Source organism: Microtus ochrogaster, unplaced genomic scaffold (assembly GCF_000317375.1).
Source record: "Microtus ochrogaster isolate Prairie Vole_2 unplaced genomic scaffold, MicOch1.0 UNK16, whole genome shotgun sequence".
Classification (NCBI taxonomy): Eukaryota; Metazoa; Chordata; class Mammalia; order Rodentia; family Cricetidae; genus Microtus; species Microtus ochrogaster.
This window is the reverse complement of record NW_004949114.1, coordinates 1,402,976-1,408,002: the sequence shown is the minus strand read 5'-3', so window position 1 is coordinate 1,408,002 and position 5,027 is coordinate 1,402,976. Positions and strand designations below refer to the sequence as shown.

General features: G+C 49.1%; 1 protein-coding gene across 4 annotated transcripts in view; it reads left to right on the top strand.

Annotated features, from left to right (window-relative positions):
- Prkar1b (protein kinase cAMP-dependent type I regulatory subunit beta) overlaps nucleotides 1–5,027 on the top strand; it is a 141,477-nt gene that overhangs the window by 44,340 nt on the left and 92,110 nt on the right. The gene's annotated exons all lie outside the window — the stretch shown is intronic.

Genomic DNA, 5,027 nt, shown 5'->3' with positions numbered 1-5,027 from the left:
TATCTATCTATCTATCTATCTATCTATCTATCTATCTATCTATCTATCTATCATCTATGTGTGTGGAGAAGGGTGTGCACATATGTAAGAGTACAGCTTTCAGGAATTGCTTCTCTCTTTCCACGGTGTGAGTCCTGGGGATTGAACTCAGGTCGCCAGGTTTGACAGCAAGCCCCTTTACAGCTGAACCATCTTGCAAGCTCTCACGTGTTTGAACTCTTGATCTTCAGCTGGAGTTGGTATTGTAGGGGTTTGAAGAAGCTACAACCTGGGGCATGGTTGTCAGAGGTGGGTCTCTGGGGGAGGAGGTATAGCTTTCCCTTACTTTTGGCTCGTGTTCTTTGATTTCTGATTTACCAACATGTGGATGTGTTAACCACCAGCTCCCACCTCCGTGCAGAGACACCCAGGTCATCCTGTCTCCCTTGCCCCAGGGAGCTGACCTTCTTTGACTGTGAGCCGAAATTAAAGACTTCTCTCTTAAGTTGCTTCTGTCAGGGATTTGATAGTGCTGACTGGAAAAGTGGCCAGTATGGTTGGTCATCCCTGGTTTGTCAGGGAATAAGGCCCCTCCAGAGGTACACACGAGCCAAACCCTGGGACCTGAGAATGCTCCTTCGTGTGGCACAGAAGGACATCAGATGCGATTAACTTGATGTTGAGAGAATTCCTTCCCTGGGAACATATAAATGTCATCTACCTGCTCCTGCTAAGGTTCTAGCGACAAAATTCAAGTTCACCAAAGCTCCCCTGGGCATTCAGTGAGCTCATTGGGCTTACAGAGCATGGGTGTAGGAGCCCCTCAGTTAACCTTCCACAGGTTATGTATCCTAGCACCCCTGTCCCCGTAAGGCCACATGCAATGAGGGCAAACCGCACACAGAGGAATGGCTGGAATCTCAAATGAGGGTCCAGTGACCCGCACCACCCCCTTTTCAAAGGGGAACATCCTCAGTCCACAGGCAAGGTCACGATTGGCACTTGCATGCAGGCACAGACAACGTGATAGAATTGGTGGGTGTTGGGCTCTGAGGATGGCTTTCTCCCACACTTGAAGATATGGGTGGGCATGATCTTGGATTTTCTAGGGGACTCTAAGTGGCATATGTACCCTTGCGAGGATGGGGTGAGGGAAGATTGGGACACAAGCGGAGGCTCCCTGCCACAGAACTAGAGGAGTGTTGTGGTGACCAGAAAGGGATGCCTAGCATCACGGGACCCTAAGAAGCAGGAAGGGCCTCTCCTAGAGCTTCAAAGGGGTACAGTGTGAGTCCACCTCTTGATTCTGAGTTTTTGGAAGTGTTGAGAAAAGCAATTCTCAATTCAGGTGCCAGTTCATGGTTATTGGCCATGGTGGTCACAGGATTCCTTGTCCAGCTGGTAGCAGTGTTTGCCTGGGGAAACGTCTCTGTTTACCAGAGGTAAACAGTTGACTGAAATATTCTACCGTCCGCCCTGTCCACTGTGTGTGTGCAAGTCTATGTGTGCATCAGAGGTTAGCCTTGGGGTCATTCCTTACCGTCCATCCATTGTGTGCTTCGAAATCCGGCCTCCTCTGAACCCGGAACTTAATGATTCAAGTAGGCTCTCCAGCCAGTGAGTCTTAGGGACCCACCTGTCTCCGTCTCCAAAGCGCCAGGATTACAAGCATGTGCTGTGATTACCAGATCCTTACTTCAGTGCTAGGGACTGAGCTCAGACTTCATGGGGCAAACCCTTTACTGACTGAGCTGTCTCCCCAGCTTTGTCCCTGCTCTAACTTGAGCTCATGTGTCCATTTCCACTGCCAGTTGAAACTTGACTTTGAATGAGTGTGGCATTCACACAGTCCAAAGCTCAGCAGGTGCAGAGAGAAGGGTTCAAAGTAAAAGCTGACTTTTTGCAGACTACCCTAGGACCATTGCTTGACTCTGGGTGGATCTTCATGGGCGCCCCTGTGGCTCCCTTCTGCTCCTTACATAGGAACTCACCTGTCCCGTGGTGGATTGTAACACAGACAGGCTGTCTCTTCTGTCCCCCACTTCCTGTGTATGTACAGGGACATGTTCTTGTGTGTGTGCACATACCTATGTGGGTATGTGAATGGAGAGGTCAGAGGTCAGTCTAGGCTGTCATCCTCAAGCACTAGATACTTTGATTTTCTAAGGCAGTGTCTCTCATTGCCCTAGAACTCACCCAGTTGTCTAGGCTGAACAGTCATTGAGCCTCCGGGGGGCCAGTGAACCTCAGAGTCCATTCTCTTTGCCTCCTAAGGACTGGGATTATAAGTGTGTGATTTAATTTACGTTTTTAATTTTTTTAGAATTTGACACGTGAGTAAACTATATTTACATCATTTATACCCCTTCTTCTTCCCTCTCCCCAACTCCCCCTGGCATTCCTTCTGTATTTATTTTACACATGCACACATGCACACACATACATGCACACACGCACACATGCACACCCTACAGAGCCCGTTCAGTGTTACTCATATGTACATGTGTTTAAGGCTGTCCACTTGGTACTGGATGGCCTATCAGAGGGCTCCTCCCCAGGGAAGACTGATTCCCCTCTCTCAGCAACCATCTACTATGGTTCTTCATCTAGGAGTGGGGCCTTGGGGACTTAACCCTCTTTGAATCCAGGTATTTTGTTTGTTTGTTTGTTTTGAGACAGGGTTTCTCTGTAGCTTTGGAGCCTGTCCTGGAACTAGCTCTTGTAGACCAGGCTGGCCTCGCACTCACAGAGATCTGCCTGCCTCTGCCTCTTGAGTGCTGGGATTAAAGAAATCCAGGTATTTTTATGGGTTCCGGGGTTTGAACTCAGGTCCTTGTGCTTCTACATCAAGCACTTTATCCACTGGACAATCTCCCCTGCCCGTTTTTGCCTTGTTGAGACAAGGTCTCATTATGCAGCTCAGGTAAGCCTTGAACTTGTTATCCTCCTGCCTCGGCTTCCTGACAGCTGGAATTGTAGGTAGAGATACCACACCTGGCCTAATTCACTCTTTTGTGGACATGGTATAGGTATAGAGTTGATTTCAGCTGGCCTGGCCTTTCCAGCACTACTCCATGATATAGGATTGTAGGCAGCAAGTTCCTGCTCTGTCTGATCATTTATAGCAGAGGCAGGTCACTAATAACACTCTAGAATTGTGCGATCTCCAGCCAAGTGGCCAAGAAGCAGAGGAAGCAGATGGCTGGCTTAATGATACCTCTTTGCAGAGCTGGCCGTGGAAGGAGTGGGTCACATGCAGTGTGTGTCTGCTCTGGGTCTGTTGTTTTCCACAGAGGAAAACTCACTTTTCATATGTACACAGTAGACTCTGGTTCCTGGCCATGGAGCTGGATCCAGGAAGTGGTCCTAAGGGAGCAGGCAGGGAGGCTTCCATTCCCGAATCTCTCACATGATGCTGCTCTGTGAAGCTCCCAGAACTGCCTTCCCCTGTCTTATTGAAACCAGGCTTAGCGGCTCTGTCTGGCTCACTGCAGTTTGGCAAGGGCAGAGTTCCAAGACTGTAGGCGTTGGGCCCTGGCCTCGGCACCCCCCCCCCCATCCTCCTCATGTGAGTGGAATAAAGTGAACAATGCCTTGCAGGGTAAGCGTGCCTCCTTTCCTGATGGCCTCTCCCTCCAGATCCAGGGTCAAGACAAGCTCATTGTCATAGGCTGAGCGATTTTGCTCTTGTCAGTTTATCCTGGAGTTCTTCTAAGCTGTATCAGAGACACTCAAGTTTGGAAAGGGGAAAGATGATAATCCTTTTATTTAGAAGAGGGTTATAGGACTGGGGAGATGGCTCGACTGGTAAAGGGCTTCTGAGTTCAATCCCTAGATCCCACATAAAAAACGGGGGCATCGTGGCACATGCTTGTAATCCCAGCCGAGGCAAGAGGTAGTAGGCACAGGTGGGTCTTTGGGACTGCTGGTCAGCCTGGTTGTTCTACTTGGTTGGCCCCAAGCCAGACAGAAAACCAAGACAGACGGAAGCTGAGGAACAAGAGCTGAAGTCTCTGTGGGTCTCCAGACACATGCATACACCTGTGTATACATACAGATGCACTCGCACATGTATGTGTGCATGTGCACACACACACACACACACACACACACACACACACACAATGCACTGATGCTCAGTTGATAAGTTCTAGGACAGTTGTGTTTCTCGTCGGTTCCTGTGGAAGGCTGTCTGTGAGCTTTTGCACAGGGTGTGAACTTACGGCTTCAGTTTTCTTTCTTGTCCTTTGCTGAAGACAACACAACACATCAGAAACAGTCAGCCGTCCAGCGTGTTGTCACCCCGGTGATGACAGATCATATCTTCCTCTCCTTCCCCCAGCAGAATATGGATGAGGACATTGAGCAGCCCTGGTATATGCAGCCAAGGGAGCTGTTCCCTACTGCTGGGAGCAATCCCAGAATACTCTGTACTTGGGGTCTCTGTATCCTGGGGTGACTTTCATATGCAGGGAACTGGCTCTGCCCTGGTGGGTGTTGGGGGCCTGAGAGAGGCCCCAATAATAGAGCTGGTCTAGAGCTCCCTTGCATTCCTGCACTACACTTAGCTACAGCTTGAGATGTGTTAAAATGTCTTTAGAGAGAGTTGTGCACATTGTGACTTTGATGACATTCTTTGGGATTGGATGTCAAATGAGGGTAATAAGACCTACTATGAGAATTTCTGTAAGGCTGTAGCAGCAAAGTATACCTGTGTATTACTGTCACCATCACCACCCTCATCCTCAGCAGCATTAACGCCATCATCACTACCACCCCCCCAACACTATCATCGCCACGATTGCCATCACTGTCATCACCAGAAATACCACTGCCTACTTTAAATTTTCTTTTAAATTTTTAATTAAGTGTGCATATGTGGGTGTGCACAGGAAGGTCAGAGGGCTTGGATCCTCTTGAGCTGGAGTCAGAGGCAGTTGTGAGCCACCCAACGTGGATGTTAGGATCAAACTCTTGTCCTCTGCAAGAGTGGTCTCCACTCTTACAGCTAAGCCATCTCTCCATCACCACCACCGTCCATCTCTCCA